Source organism: Dermochelys coriacea, chromosome 5 (assembly GCF_009764565.3).
Source record: "Dermochelys coriacea isolate rDerCor1 chromosome 5, rDerCor1.pri.v4, whole genome shotgun sequence".
In the NCBI taxonomy this organism is placed as follows: Eukaryota; Metazoa; Chordata; order Testudines; family Dermochelyidae; genus Dermochelys; species Dermochelys coriacea.
The window spans coordinates 20886142-20902565 of record NC_050072.1 but is presented as its reverse complement, the minus strand read 5'-3'; the positions used below and the strand labels follow the sequence as shown (position 1 = coordinate 20902565).

General features: G+C 41.8%; 1 long non-coding RNA gene across 1 annotated transcript; it reads right to left on the bottom strand.

Annotated features, from left to right (window-relative positions):
• Nucleotides 1-559: 559 nt before the first annotated feature.
• Nucleotides 560-12425, bottom strand: LOC122460373. The gene is made up of 2 exons (XR_006281638.1): nt 11197-12425; nt 560-1427 (listed from the first exon to the last, which is right to left on the bottom strand). It is a non-coding gene; the product is annotated as an uncharacterized LOC122460373 (long non-coding RNA).
• Nucleotides 12426-16424: the final 3999 nt, after the last annotated feature.

Sequence of the window (16424 nt, the reverse complement as noted above, 5' to 3'; positions counted from 1 at the left end):
TTTCACTTTTTGGTTAGAGGATTTTAATAAAGAATAGTTTTTGAAACTTTCTATGTGGATGGATATTACCAAGTTAAAGAATAAACTTGTTTCATCAACCAGAATATATTATTTCTGGGGATTTTCTTACAAAATTTAAAAACAATATGTTCTACACCTATATTAACAAAACAAAGCTCGTCTATTATACGAAATAATAAAAAAGTGTCAAATGCCAGATTTTTGCAGGCAAGTGCCCTTTGTCTAAATAATAAATAAATGGTAACCAAATATCTAAATATCTATTTGTCATCTGCCTATTTTGCTCAGTGATGCAGTCTCTTCTCCATAACAATAACCACTCATATTTTTTGGATCCACTAATTTTTCCTTCTGCATTCTGTTGACATCTTCCAGATATTGATGTGCTCAGAACTGAATGCAGTATTCAAATTACAGTCTCACAAGAGCTGCATGGGTAAGGGCTGCCACTTTCCTGGTCTAATATGTGACAGCATATAAATTATTACAGATTTTTCACTGACATACAGTGTGTCAAACTGATACTCAGTTTGTGGTCTACCACCATCCTTAGGTTTCCTTCAGCTATGCTGCTATCTCCTTTCCAGCTGCATATGATTTATGTTTTTGGGAACTGACACCAATTGTACATTTCTAATCCTCTCTTGTATAATTTCTCTTTGCTGCATTTCCTTAATTACCCTCTTTCTGACCTTCTCTTTTACCTTCTCATTTCTCCATCCACCCTATTCTTGCACTTCTGGGCCCTCCACTGACTCATTCTCTCAATTTACGGTCAAGTACATTTCTCCCATCCCAGGCTCTAATTCAGCAAAGCACTTAAGCCTATGCTTAAACCCCATTGAGAGTGAGTCTTAAGTATATGTTTAAGTACCTTGTTGAGTCAAGGCCTAAGTCTCTCTACTCCACTCTCCATTTTCCAAACAATGGCGAAGCAAAATGAATCCACCATATATAGGAACTGACTGAGCAAACAAACACAGCACAAATAAGGCCTAAAAGGACAGGGCTATTCTCACATAGACATGACTTTATTCCCACCCTACTAGTTCTCCCACCAAAACAAAATAACTAACAAACCAAGAACAGACTGAGAGAAACCCATAGAAAAGGGAGAAAAAGAGCATTCACTATAGAGATTGCAGCAGTCTCATTTAGTCTTGAATGGCTGTGTGACCTTTCTCTCTTCTTTCCTTCAATGATTCCACTTTCAAGGGAATACACTCCTCACTTCTGGAGAGGCACTGCAAGTGAAATCAGTGAGGTAAATGTATTCCAAGCCCAGTCACTGAAGCAAGCACACTCTGAGAGCGGATGTAATGGTGGACACTGAGCCTGTGGCCGAAATTCAAAGCAGCAAGAAGCTGAAAACAGAGATAGCCAGTCTAATATTTCATAGTGGGTGTCTAAAAATAAAATAAAAGCCCAAGTTTTAAAAATCTGCTCATACAAGTTGAGTTTTAGATACCACAGCTTTGCTAAATCTGTTAGTTGCTTAGACTGATTCAGTAGTCCATCTCTATTCCGGAAAACACTGAAGCATTCACTTCATTTCAAGCATATACTTACATCCTATTGAATTCAACTGGGCTTAAGCATGTGCTTAAAGTTATACATCCTGTCTGATTTTGGCTCATCTTCCCTGAAACTGAAAACTCAGGTATTCAGTACAGAATTCAATATCCACTAGATTCTTTAGCCCAAATGAGCTTTTCTAAGTAAAGCTGTCAGGACAGAGGTAAATTGCCAGTATGAACTGGCATAAATCCCATCCTAGTTAGACTTTCAAAAATGATCAGGCTTTTCTGATGCTTATAAGGAAAGACTACCAGAGCTAACTATATATAGATTGGCTGAGCAAGGATTAAGGGAGTGGAGAGGCATGATAATGGTCTGTAAATATTTCAGGAGTGTAAACATCAAGTTACTGCCAAAGCCTAAATGTGGGATGCAACGTACGATAGAAACCCAGAATGAAGGGCATCCAAATATCGTCAATCCAGGAAAGTTAAAATACTGTGAGATCCATTCCCTTAGGTGAATGACTCTCTAACCTCAATGTCAGGATTCTTTCTGTCTGATGTCAGTAATTTTTAACAACAAAAGTAATGGGGACATAAAGTTTGTTTGGTAAGTTGGATTAAATGGAGGATCAATCCCCAGAATGAGGGACACTTGAGAGGTAGACTCTTGAATCCACATTTAGGCTTTTAAATGTTTGTTTTAGGTGATTAAATCAGCATGTAAATGTCTGAAATGTGTATTTATTAAGAAGTTTTAGTCAACCAAATAGGAATTAGAAACAATCTTATGTCATCTGAATGACCAGTTGTTCATGGTGAATAGCTGAAGTGAACAACCCAAAGCATGAAAGTTGTGCATCCAAACTATTTATCAAATAGTAGAGCTGGTCCAAAAATAAAGATTTTTTTATTCCCAAGAAATTTTAAATTTTTTGGTATAAAATAGAAAACTGCCAAAACCAAAACCTGGAAATGTTTCTACAGTGCCTCATGGGAATGGGAATGTTTCTACAGTGCCTCAAAGGCTAATGTAGTGCCCATCTTTAAAAAAGGGAAGAAGGAGGATCCTGGGAACTACAGGCCGGTCAGCCTCACCTCAGTCCCTGGAAAAATCATGGAGCAGGTCCTCAAAGAATCAATCCTGAAGCACTTAGAGGAGAGGAAAGTGATCAGGAACAGTCAGCATGGATTCACCAAGGGAAGGTCATGCCTGACTAATCTAATCGCCTTTTATGATGAGATTACTGGTTCTGTGGATGAAGGGAAAGCAGTGGATGTATTGTTTCTTGACTTTAGCAAAGCTTTTGACACGGTCTCCCACAGCATTCTTGTCAGCAAGTTAAGGAAGTATGGGCTGGATGAATGCACTATAAGGTGGGTAGAAAGCTGGCTAGATTGTCGGGCTCAACGGGTAGTGATCAATGGCTCCATGTCTAGTTGGCAGCCGGTGTCAAGTGGAGTGCCCCAGGGGTCGGTCCTGGGGCCCGTTTTGTTCAATATCTTCATAAATGATCTGGAGGATGGTGTGGATTGCACTCTCAGCAAATTTGCGGATGATACTAAACTGGGAGGAGTGGTAGATACGCTGGAGGGGAGGGATAGGATACAGAAGGACCTAGACAAATTGGAAGATTGGGCCAAAAGAAATCTAATGAGGTTCAATAAGGATAAGTGCAGGGTCCTGCACTTAGGATGGAAGAATCCAATGCACCGCTACAGACTAGGGACCGAATGGCTCGGCAGCAGTTCTGCGGAAAAGGACCTAGGGGTGACAGTGGACGAGAAGCTGGATATGAGTCAGCAGTGTGCCCTTGTTGCCAAGAAGGCCAATGGCATTTTGGGATGTATAAGTAGGGGCATAGCGAGCAGATCGAGGGACGTGATCGTTCCCCTCTATTCGACACTGGTGAGGCCTCATCTGGAGTACTGTGTCCAGTTTTGGGCCCCACACTACAGGAAGGATGTGGATAAATTGGAAAGAGTACAACGAAGGGCAACGAAAATGATTAGGGGTCTAGAGCACATGACTTATGAGGAGAGGCTGAGGGAGCTGGGATTGTTTAGTCTGCAGAAGAGAAGAATGAGGGGGGATTTGATAGCTGCTTTCAACTACCTGAAAGGGGGTTTCAAAGAGGATGGCTCTAGACTGTTCTCAATGGTAGCAGATGACAGAACGAGGAGTAATGGTCTCAAGTTGCAATGGGGGAGGTTTAGATTGGATATTAGGAAAAACTTTTTCACTAAGAGGGTGGTGAAACACTGGAATGCGTTACCTAGGGAGGTGGTAGAATCTCCTTCCTTTGAGGTTTTTAAGGTCAGGCTTGACAAAGCCCTGGCTGGGATGATTTAACTGGGACTTGGTCCTGCTTTGAGCAGGGGGTTGGACTAGATGACCTTCTGGGGTCCCTTCCAACCCTGATATTCTATGATTCTATGATTCTATGAATTGTGGGGGGCATGGATCAGCATTCACATTGTGTTACCTGTCAATAACTGGCCCAGATGGGGGAGCTAATGATCCAACCACCGGCCCAAAATTGGTGATGAATCCAGGTCATGGGCCACCTGTGGCACGCTGTGCATATGCTAAGAGGATGATGGGAATTTGTAAGTCAGGTGCCTCATGCTCCCATTCTCCTCTGTTAATGACCAGACAACATTTCACAAGATTTACCACAGCCTTCCCACTTGCTGAGTCACTGCAATTCATCATGGGTGTCCCATGGCTGCAGTGTATCATGGGTCATGCAGTCCATCTGGGAAGTCCAGTCCATAGAGGAGAACTGGAACAAAAGACATCCAAACTACAACTCCTATGAGGCACTGTGGTAACATTTCCAAACCAGAATTTTCAATCTACAGCTTCTAGGTTTCGGACACAAACATTTCAGTTTTCAGATCAAGATTTCAATGAAAAGCGAAAATTTTCAGCAGAAATCAGTCGCTTTTCACTGAAAAAATACAACCCAACTTTCTACTCAAAAATAGTTTCAACAGAAAAATTTCAACCAGTCTCTAATAAATAGTCATAAAGAACTTACATGAACTACTCCCACTGAATTTTTTCCAATGAATCCAGTAACATAAATCAAGATTGGCTCACAAAGAGCAAAAAGGGCAAAATTCACAATAAATATTTTTTCCTCAATGATTAATTCAACTAGCTCTAGTGTATATCATTTTAGGGCTTCTGCTGCACAACAGGTTCAGATGGAAGATAAATCGTTGGGCAATCATCGTAAGTCTAGTTTGGATTGTACAGAGCTATGCCACATAGTCCAGAGAAAAAGAGTGAAATAAAAAAGAAAAGAAAAAAAATGAAATAAGGAAAAAAATTCAGAGAAACATCAATATAGTAAGGGGTCTTCCACTGAGATTAGATTGCCTTCAAATGGAATTGGCTACAAATAGACCAGGAGGGAACCTCAATACACTGTAATAAATTTGTGCGGAGATGGATGACTATAATGCACTTTATTGTGGAGAGAAAGGACTTGCTAATGGTCAGCTGAAATTGTTGCAGTGAATGCAGTACTATTGGTTGGTGATGTCACCTCAATGAAAAGCAAAATGTTTTGTCTGGAAGAGAAATAAGAGGAAGAACAATAATGTTCACTGCATTGTATTTTACTTATCTATATTTTTGTTCTCTTTTATTAGTGGCATATTAATTTATAATGAATAAAAGGTGTATTTTAATATGTGTTATAAATAGCATTATTAGTTAGGAGTTCTGAAATGTTTGAAAATTTGTGTATGCTCCCCCTCATTTTTTTTCCTTTCAAACTTGGGTGCCTAAAATTAGGGCTGGTCAAAAAAATTCTGCCAAAATTCTCAGTGGAAAATTGAAATTTGACAAAAAAAATTCAGAGAAAGTGTTCACTTTCCACAGAAAATTTCAAGTTTACACTGAAAAAATGATAACCCAAAAAAGTTATGGCTGAAAACTGAAAACTTTTTGATTTGGGGATTTTTGATTAAAAGTACAAATTTTTAGCAGAAACAAAAACACATTTTTGAGCAGTTCTAATCTACATCCATATTTAGGCACCTAAATAAATAAATGCCCTGATTTTCATTTACTTCAATAGGAGCTGTGGGTACTCAGGCCACATAGTTAGTTGCCTTAATCCATATTTAGGTACCTAAATTTAGGCAGCACTATTTGAAACTATTGGCCACATTCAGTGGATGAACATTTTAACCGTTTGGCAATAATATTTTGATACAATAATTCCCTGTAAGACACAAACTGTTCCTAGTGTTTGTTGTAAATATTTTAGGTGTATTGTTTTAGAAGTTATTTAATAATCTCTCTGTTTTCATTGTAAATGCCTCCGTTCAGTGATATTTCTGGGTTGCACAAGAGGAGCCAGTCTTGAGCGTTAAAAATTACTTGTTTCTTTAATAAGTCAAACAAAATACCCACCACATCCTTTCTCCAAGAATTTGGGGAGCCTTAACTAGGGCCGGTTTGAAATGCTAGAACGTTATTATTCTTCAAAAAATGACTTGTCCTACGCAGTCAATCATAAAGCAAGCCATTTTTTTCAGAATAGTAACTTTTCTGAATGCAGCCTTCTCACAGCATTGCCTGAAGCGAGTCTCTGTACTGAAGTGTGGCCTGACCTACTAAGTAGTTTTTTTCAGGAAGGTACAATATTCCCTATTTAACTAACATACTAGCTTTTAGCTGAATAATCTACACACACATGTGCTTGCTTTTAAGGTGCAACAGCACCTCTCCTCGGCCTTCTCTCAGCCCTTATAAACCTTTTGCAGCAATGACCCAACACATTGCAGTATCACAGTTGCAAACTATAAGGACAGCACAGTCTAGTGTCTACAGCACTGGACTAGGACTCAAGTGACCTTGGTTCTATTCCTGGCTCTAGTATTGAGCAGCTGCATGATCTTAGGCAAGTCACTTTACTTAGCCTCTGTTTCCCCTCCTACCCTTTGTCTCATGTATTTAGATTCTAAGCTCTTTGGGACAGTGACTGTATCTTACAATGTGTCTATAGAAGGTGGCAGCAGAACTCATTTGCATGAGCTCATCAGGTCCGCAGCAGCTTTCCCAAGCAGAGCAGATTTCTGTTTTCTTGAAGAAAGGCTTCCTCAGCAGATAGACCTATTTGCTGCAGAGCCAAGATATTTCAGGGCTTACATGGATATTTGCTGTTTCATATGATAGAATGCACACTGCATTTCTGTTTGGATGGTGTAGCAGATTGAGCACTCACTGGTGCAGCACTTCCTGCTGGTCATCCAGGAATTAGCTCAATTCCAGCCTTGGAGCGCCCCCTGCTGGCCGGTGTCTTGCTGGCCTCAGGCCCCCATGTCCCTCCTGGACCCTGGTGCCCTTTACCTTGGGGTTCTGCCCCTAGCAGTACCCCTACACTCTGGGTCTCCCCTCTCAGGGGAACCAGCAACCCTCTATATCCACCTTGCCTCAGTGGCTACTGCCAGTCATTGTCTAGCCCCCTTTCCCTGGGGCAGACTGCAGTCTGTAATGGCCACTCATCACTGGCGATGGCATAGGACAAGCTACCTCTGCAGACCCAGCCCCTCTTTAGGCCTTAAACACGGCCTCAGGCTGGAGCTCCCCAGCACTGCTTTGCATCATGTACCCTCTGTTCCCAGATAGCTAAGCCCTTCTCCCTCCAAGGCCGGAGTGAGAGTGACCCAGCACCTCCCTTCGCCCTTATATCAGGGCCAGCTGTGGCCTGATTGGGTGTGGCCACAGCTGTGGCTGCCTCTTCAAGCAGCCTACCTCAGCTGCCTTTAACCTTTTCTCCTAGGAGCAGGGTAACTGCCCCACTACAGATGGCTAGTGTATTTTCTTATGTTTATCTGGAAAATAAATTTAAAATATTCACTATTATTATCTAATGAGATTGAATTGGCTCTGTTTTAGCATAAGCTTTAAGATACCTGGCTTTCACTGATAAATCACAGTATATATTTCCGGTGTCACCCAAAAGCATCCTGAATATGTCCTGATCTTGGATGGCAAACTAAAAACACTGACTTGCCACTCTAACTTCTGATGAACAACACCTCAGATAAAAAGAAGGTGATTCTGTTTCTTTTTAACACTAATTTTACTGCTTTTGAAAAGTGCCTGAGTGGCAACACTGGAAACTAAAGTCATCCACAGGACATGTACAGCACACGGAGGAGTGCAAGTTCCACCAAACTCTCCCCTGCCCCCCCCCCCACATACAACACCAAAACAGACCTTGAGCCCATCAAGTCTTGTCTCTAGCAATGGTATGTAACTGATACTTCAGATGACGGTGCAGTCCCTTCTGCTACCTGACTCCCTCATTTCAATAATACACCCACCGAAATTATGCAGTGACTTTACAAAGAAAGAGCAATTCCCAACCACCCAGTCAACCACATGGTAATCAGGGTGAAGCTGAAAGCACAAGGTCTGATATTGTACTTCTACACTGATATGGTGGCACCCCCTCTAGGAGGAAAAGGTAGTTGAAATCTCCATGCCCATCAAAAGCTTAGACTTTCTACTGATTCTGCAACAAACATTTTAACTGGTGCAAGGTCTGAGGGTGTTTTTTGTTCTATACAGTGGTTGAGATATTTTTTTCTTCCATAAGGAAGATTATGCTCACTGTTGATTAGTCCAAATTTTGGAAGTGACGAAATACTTTCAAACATGACTCTGAGGTATCCCACATCTGTATGTATATTCAACTCACATTACTGCTAATGTTGTATATGTGAGTAAACAAGAGACTAGATCCCAACCATAAATAAAATAAATAAAATGCAAAACTCTTATGTGCTTGAAAAAACAGATGTACGCACCTCCTAGGAGAGAGAGAGAGAAAGTATGACTGAGTGAATGCGGTGGCTAAATGTTTAACATTCACGTGATGAGTTGCAAATTAGGTAAATCACAGGATTATTCAATGACCTTTCAGAATATGACTCATATCCAGCCATTTTCAAAAAGAAGAAAAAATGGATGGATTAAATTACTGTAGAAGGTTCTAACTGTAATGTGATTTGTGGTCTAAGCACATTCCCCAGCAAAAAATAAAAAAAAGGTTAAACTCAGTTCTACACTGCTTTCCCCATTCAGTCATATTCCTCTGTCTAAGGTATAATAATGACTAAGGCCATATTGAACCATAAAAGGGAGATTTTTCCAAGGCACAATGTGCAATTCTTGATTTTTCAAAGGGATCTCTGGGATCTCTTTTTAAATGCATGAGACGTGGTTTCAAGGTACAGTGGTTTTGGGGAAGGCCATTTTGGAGAGTTGCCAAGGGAGCAAGAACAAGGGGAAACTAGAAGTAGCTATTTTTCTGGGACATATTTATCTTCTGCTGCTGTGCTGATGGGCCTAAACAAGGAGCTGCAGGGGGCATGCCAGCCAACAAAGGTGGGAGTGAAGACACAGGTCTGAGGATTGGGGGAATAAAGAGGATGGGGCAGAGGGAGAAGCTCCAGAGACAGTGAAGACAAGCTGTTGCAGCATGGAAGTGAAGCAACCATTTGCTCCATGAGCTGCTCCTGACTCAGCACTGAACCGGCACATCAAGGATAAAAAAATCTGGGGTTCACACAATTTTTAAGCCTGTTGCTTAGTGAGACCTTGTAATAACCAGATAACAACTGTGAAAAAACGGGACAGGGGGTGGGGGATAATAGGCGCCTATATAAGAAAAAGTCCCAAAAAATGGGACTGTCCCTATAAAAATCGGACATCTGGTCACCCTACTTGTAGAGAACAATGCAAAGGCCTTTTCAAATCTGGGAGCCCAGACTAAGACATACCAATCCATATGAATATAAGTGGTCTTGATTTTCAGAGGTGTTGAGGGCCCAAGTCACAGAAATATTTCAAGTGTATTGAACAAAATTGCAGACAGAAGCCAATGGGAGATCAGGCGCTTGGCCCCTTTGGAAAACAGGCCATTTTTATGTGGATGCCTACAGTGATCTTGGGACACCCACATTTGAAATTTTTTGACTTGAATATCTATATCCTAAACACTTTCCAGTCATTTCACACACTGCTAATGCCATGTCTGGGTAGGAGGGTACTAACTGGCCAGAACATCCCAATCAAAAGACCCTAAACATAATCAATGGCATAAAACTCACTACCTTGGAAGAATGAAGAGTTAAGTCTGGCCTGCTGGGAATTAAACCTGTGGTTGCACAGGACACATAAAGCCTCAGTTCAGCAAAGCAGTTAAGCATGTTGAATTAAATTCAAGCATTTGCTTAATTCTGTCCTTATTCAGCAAAGCACTTATGCATGAGTTTAAAGTTAGACACTTATGCTTAAGTCTTTTGCTGAACCAGGGCCTACAGCAAGATGGCCTGGGTAGTCTATTATCCTGACAGTGTGTGTATAATGCATGTGCATATACATTAACAGTATTTTTTAGATGCCCACCTTGAGAGAAAAATAAGCCAAATGAATACATTCAGCTTCCATTCCATTAGTTCAGAGAAGCAATAAAACCCACAACTGAATTAAATATTACCAACAGCATGAAAGAAAAAAAGTCCTATCAGAGGTTTTGAACCACTGTGTCTCCATCTCTTTTCTCTCTGCTGTTGTTCAATGTGCAAGCACGAGACAACCCACCACAAGCATGAAATTAGAAATGTTGAGGGCTATTAAACTCTGTGGATTTTCACAGTGGTTCAACACAAAGTTCTCCCGCCTAGGTGTTTTTGTAATTGTAACACACTTTGAAAATTAACAGTGTTCAGTGGCCCACAAACTCACACTGCTTTCTTCATGGTGTGCTGGTTTAGTATTAGCTGTGGTATAGAACAGGTGAGGATTCTTGCTGGCTTCAGATTGCCTTAATATTTTCAGTTCCCTTAATGCTGGCTGGGCTGCTTTGTTTATCGAGATGAGTTTCTTTCCTTCTGTGTTTATACAATGAAATATCTTTATAGTAAAGGAGAAAAATGGGTTTATAAGGTTGAGGAAGAATGGTCTTGTTTTTAAGGCACTGACTGGCTTGAGGGACTTGCTGACTTTAATTTGCAGCTCTCCCAAAGACTACCTATAGCCAATTCTGTTACTCTCTCTGTGTTCCCACTATAAAATGGGGAATGATTTATAAAATGGGGGACATCTGTCTCTCTTGTTCATTTAGATTTTAAGTTTTTCAGGACAAGGCCTGACTTTTACTCTGTGTTTGTACAGAGCCCGGCAAAACGTGGCCCTGATATTGGCTGGAGCCTTCAGGCATGACTATACCACAAGAAAAAAAGAAAAAAAAAAGGAATAATAGTAATAATAAGGCTAGCCCTGCAACTGGGAGTCTCCCATATGGTGTGTTGGTGGTTTCCTAAAAGGACATGGTCACAGGCTATGAGAACAAGATGACAGGATTGGAAGGGACCACGATAAATTTTCTGTAACCATAAACAGTCTGATCTTGTTATTGAAGTCAATGGGTGTCAATGAGCAGGATGAGGTCCAGAATATTTTATCTCTAGGTGTTTCTGTGTTTATCTCAGGGATGAGCAAATTAGCTCTGGTAAAACACAAACCAATATGTTCCTTTGCACAAAATCTGGACTAGACTTTTTTTGAGGTTCTAAAACACTGTGATAACTTTGTTCCCTGTTATTTTTCATTTTCACTCACCTCTTGGTTCCAACTAGGATTGGAAGCGTCAGGCAGCAGAGACAATCCCCAGGCAACCGATGAGTGCAGCTGGCTTGTAGTAGGCTGCCTGATTGGTTGGAAAAGTCAGCAGACCAGCTCTTAAACCCAGCAGAAGTAGCACTTCAATGGCTGCTCAAAGCATTCACCCAAGATGGGATAGCTCCTCCTTATTCCAGCCTCACCTCACTCCAGGTAACCCAATACTGACTGTTGGCTACAATTCCTGACCTCTGACTTTGGCGCAGCCCTCTGGCTCAGGCACCTTGCTTCTGACTCCAGCTCTGAGCCTAGGCTTTGATTCCTGGCTTCCAATTCCTGCTCCAACCACTAGGAACAACTGCTGATGTCCCAGTCAGGTGACAGCAAGCACAAATGCCAGATTACCATGAGAGATACTGATCCCCTGGTGCTATCCTCCCAGAAAAAACTGACAGCACAGATTGCTGAAGTCTCCTGGGAGCCTGTTCTCGCAATATTTGCAGCCCAAGTTTGGAAAGACAACAAATTTGATAATCCATGTGAGGCTGAGAGAAGGTACTGAAGCTTTGGCTGCCTTTCTGATCTCAGTTGTTTGAGGCCCATCACTAAAGAGTTACATGGCCTTTTTCACTAGCAGCTTTGGAGACATTTAAGCAAACACAGATTCATATCTGAAGGACAGCAATGGCTTAGGCGATTGTTGGATAAGGGGCTGGAGGGTGCAGAGCAAGGGCAGCAAGAAACACTAATACTAAATAAAAGTGCGGAACCATGTAGAAATATAAAAAGCAAAAGTAAAAATCTTTCAGTGAGAAAAAAGTCTCTCCTCTCCTCCATCTTTCTAAGGAAGGTCTGAAAACACTCCAACAACATGAGCTGGTTAGTACTGGATAGGACTGCAGGAAAGAATCATCATAGATCCATAAAGGTTAAGGTCAGATGGGACCAGTGATGGCTTGAGGTTTCTGAACCAATTTAGATTATTTTACTGCATTGGATCCACTTTTGGCCCTATTGCATGAGGTAGAAAATCCTGTAAGGCTGCAAGTGGTGGAGAAAAGGGGTTGATAAAGATTTATTGTCATGGTCTCTCCATCTCCAAGCAGCTCTCTTGTTGTGGGAAGCATCACGGAACCAGCTGATGACAGTTCTGCAGCCCAGCCAAATTTTCTGCTGAGTTACTTGGAAGGAGGAGGTGGAAGCCAGATCCGTGACCTTCAGTGGACTTCCACAGCACAGGATGCCTTGGGATCTTTTCTGCTGAATAAGGCTCTTAATTACAGCTGCTATAATTCAGAAAGGTCAGTGCCCTGTTCAGTAGTAGCAAACAGCTTGTCCTTCAGCTCCTGTCATAAAGTTTCCTTCAAGACATTACTTAAACTAATGTTAATAAATGCAAAACTATGTTGGATTTCATATTGTTTTACTGGTAGCTTAAAGAATTATTTGAATATCCACTACATTAGACATAATAATGGCATGATAATGTCACACTAGCGTATTATTGAAAAGTGCAGCCCGTATTTTTCAAACAATCAGTTCCTCAGACTAATTTTATGTGGCCCAAAATGAAGATTCTGACTACCGGATAAAACCAGAGAAACGTTAATAGACCTCCTCTAAATTACTAATAATACCTTCATTGAGAACTAACTACAGCCATGTTACTACAAGGGGAGGGAAAATCACAATGGTTAAGTTTAAGAAATCCCTGGAACATCTTCTTCATAATTAATAAATGAAAAATGTTACTGCAGCTAATCAATAAAATTGTTAGAGAGAATTGATCGGATGGGGAACTCTTTTTGTGGGTACAATTTTTCACCTATTCAGAACAAAAGACTCCCTAGGGTGCCATAAAACTGATAGACACTTAAGAGTCTGACCCAAAAGGGGAAAGGGAAAAAAAGAGAGACAATTAATTAAAACCTTGGAGAGTGACGTCTGCTTTGAGTTTTGCAGAAAGGAAGAGACTCAGGTGTGGAGATCGTTAATATGCTGCTCTTGCGGGTCAGCGTGAAATGACAGCGGTTAGCAAGCACTGGAAGGTACTGGACCACTACTTCCCTTTCTGTTTTGTCCTGTGCTTTCACTAGACCAAGGGGGGTTGGGAGTGGAGGAGAGAAGGAGGAAGCAAATCTAACCCTGGTGTAACTCCACTGAGTTCACTGATGATTTCAGTGCTCTACCTCAGGGATCAGTTTGGCTCAATGTGGCCTCTGGTATTGCTATGAGAAAGAAATGGCTACATCTGATTTATTGTGATCTGGCACCTGGTTGCTTACACTGATGGTTAAGAGCTAGTTTATTCTATAATATTGGAAGCATGGACACGATACTGCAAGCTGATCTGCAAAAGCAGACACCTGCACAAAAGTGGAATCCCCCTGATTTCACTGGGGCTTAGCACAAATGGAAGCCCATGCTCTGCTATGTGGCTGCAAAGGTCCATCTGCCTGGATCAGCTAGCAGGACTGAGATCTGCCATCAAGTTAGGGAACAACTTGCCATTGTTATGTATATGCATCTAGAGGCTCCTTTAGAGATCCAAACCCCTCCGTGCTAGGCCCTGTACATAGTAAGAGAGAGGCCCTGCCCAAAGGGCTTACAATCAAAATAGGCACAGCAGACCAAGGACAGAAGAACAAAAGTGGTAACATTAACTACAACTTAACTTTAACTATCACCATGCTGTTGCCAGATTCCCCAACATGAATACATTTGGCATGTAGACAAAGCCTTACAAATGTTTTGCATACAACTTGCAGAAAGGACTATGGGGGTTGTATTGTTAAAATGTACCTGCTTTTAAATAAGCACAGATATCTGAGGCAGGACTAATGCCTTTTACCTCATTTCAAACCCACTTGAATATTGTGGGTTCAAAAGTTCAGCATGCTCTCACTCCTGTGCCATCGAGTGTGTGTTCTGCTTAGATAAGGGTGTGAAAGAAAGGCTCACAGAGAGGAGAGCCATTGAAATAGAAAGAGTGAAGGGGGGAGGTGTGAAAGTTTGGAGGGGGGGTTGTAAAAACTTTTTTAAAAAACAATAGTTTTAATTTTGTTTGAAACTTTTCACATTTACTTCATTTTTTAAACAAAACAGTTATAAAATATTTTTTAAACACTTGAAAATTTTATTCCCATTGTGAAAGATTTCATTTTGAATTTTTTGGGGGGGGTTTTCCCTCTCCTCTCACTTTTTTAGCCTTTCCTCCTTTTTTGGTGTGTGTGTGGGGGGGTAAAACAAGTAAGAAAAAGGGAGAAAAATCCCCCCACACCCACACTCTCTTTCCACCATTTCAAAGACAAAACTTCAAAACAAACTTAAAAAAAAATCTTGTGAATTTCATTGAAAAGTATTGACAATGGGGCAATTTTTCTAGGAAAAAAATGTATCAAACCCCTATTTTTTATTGAAAAAGCTTTTAATTCAAAATTTTGAGCAGCTCTAATGAGTGCTTACAGTTCATGACAAGCAGGGCATGAGTCTACTCTGCATTAGCCTGCTGCTCACTAAGTGTCTGTGTGGACTGGCTGCCATGCGCTAACAGTTCCCTAGTGCGCTTTGACCTACTTCCCTTTCAGGGTGGCATAGATCAAAAAACACTAGGGAACTTTTAGTGTGCATTAGTAGAGTCCATATGGCCACAGCCCAGGACAGGCTACTAGGGGGTAGATTTACACCCCAGCTTGCCATGACCTAATTGTTCATGTCGACAAGCCCTGAGTGTGGCTTCCTGGGGTGTGGGACAGACAAGGGGAGCAGTGCGGTGCAGGGTGTGCTGTTCTTTGTATAAAAGCATGAGAGTTTGTATTTAACAGCTATTATATTTATTCCACTAGAACAGAAACTGGGGCTGCCATGGTTGGATCTGCCCCTTGCAGTCCAGGCCCCCTGCCTTCAAAAATGGAGGCCGCCGAGCCTTGCACAATGACAGCTAATCCATACACCAGGCAGAGGAAAGAAGCAGTCGGGAGTGGGTGTGACAGTTTTCATTATAGATACATAACTTTTTAAATAGTACCCATGTGTACATTTCACAATCATTATAATGACTAGTGGGCTCTGGGCTCTTGGTAGAGACCTCACATGCCAGCCTTTGGTGAATTATTGGGCATATACTTCACCCAGGGGATCCCTGTAAAACTCTGCACCCTCTGCAAGCAGGCACAAAGAGGTTCCTGGGTCACAGTGGGGAAAGCTGCCTCTTGGATCTGCTCTGACTCCACCCCAGTTTCAAATGAGTTCCCTGTGGATAAAGCGCAGGCAGCTCCTTAAACCTCTCCTGCTCCAGAGAACCTACCTACTAGAACCTAAGTGGTTCCCCAGCTCCTTGCAATGCTGCCCTCTCCATCCACCATAACCTCAAGCCTGGGGGGGGTTCTTTCACTGGCCTCTAGGGGATTGAGTCATATTAGCAAAAAAGGAAACCTGAGATTGAAGTAGATTGAGGGTGGGCTAGGGCATGTACCCGTGAACCCCGAAGGTCCTGGGGGCATCCAAAGGCTTTATACAGTCAGGGGTTTGGATAACCAGAAGCTCCAACCCTGACAAGTACAGAAGCAAAGATGTTGTGGAGATTCTAAGTGTCACAGGAGTGAAGCTTCTGCACTGAGGATAGGACAGGATAGTAGAGAAGGACGGTGGGGGAACAGCAGCTGGGGAGGAAAGCGAGTACGAAGAGGCTGGATGTGCAGTGTTACCCTGCAGCTGGATAATGGATGTCCCTAGAGCAGGCATCCCCGGGCAATACACAACTCTACCTCTTCCTGTTCCCCCAACCTGCCCAGGTTCTAGCTTGCCCCCTCCAGCTCTCAAATGCTCCGTTACTGTACTATTCACTCTCCCTCCTCCACAGCTCCATAGAGGTGCTCCTTCATATACACATAGCCCCAGGAGAAATAACCAACTTCTGATTGACTGGAATTTAATTATTTGGGGTTTACCTGCACTTGAATGAGATCTGGCTATTGGGATTATGGATAAAAGCTCAAGGGTCTTTCAGAGCCATTGGATATCACAATAAGAAGAAAGCAGACGTGCATCCTCCATACACATACTGACCCTTCAGAGAAAAAGCATTCTGAATCCTAGACTTAATGCTATCTACAACTTCTTAATCATGTTGGGTATCTACTGGATGGGACTTTGGGTGGACTAACCTGGTGTAGTTAGGGGCTGTTTCCTGATTCAAGAGCTGAGAGTATAAGGGTCCAAGCACAAAC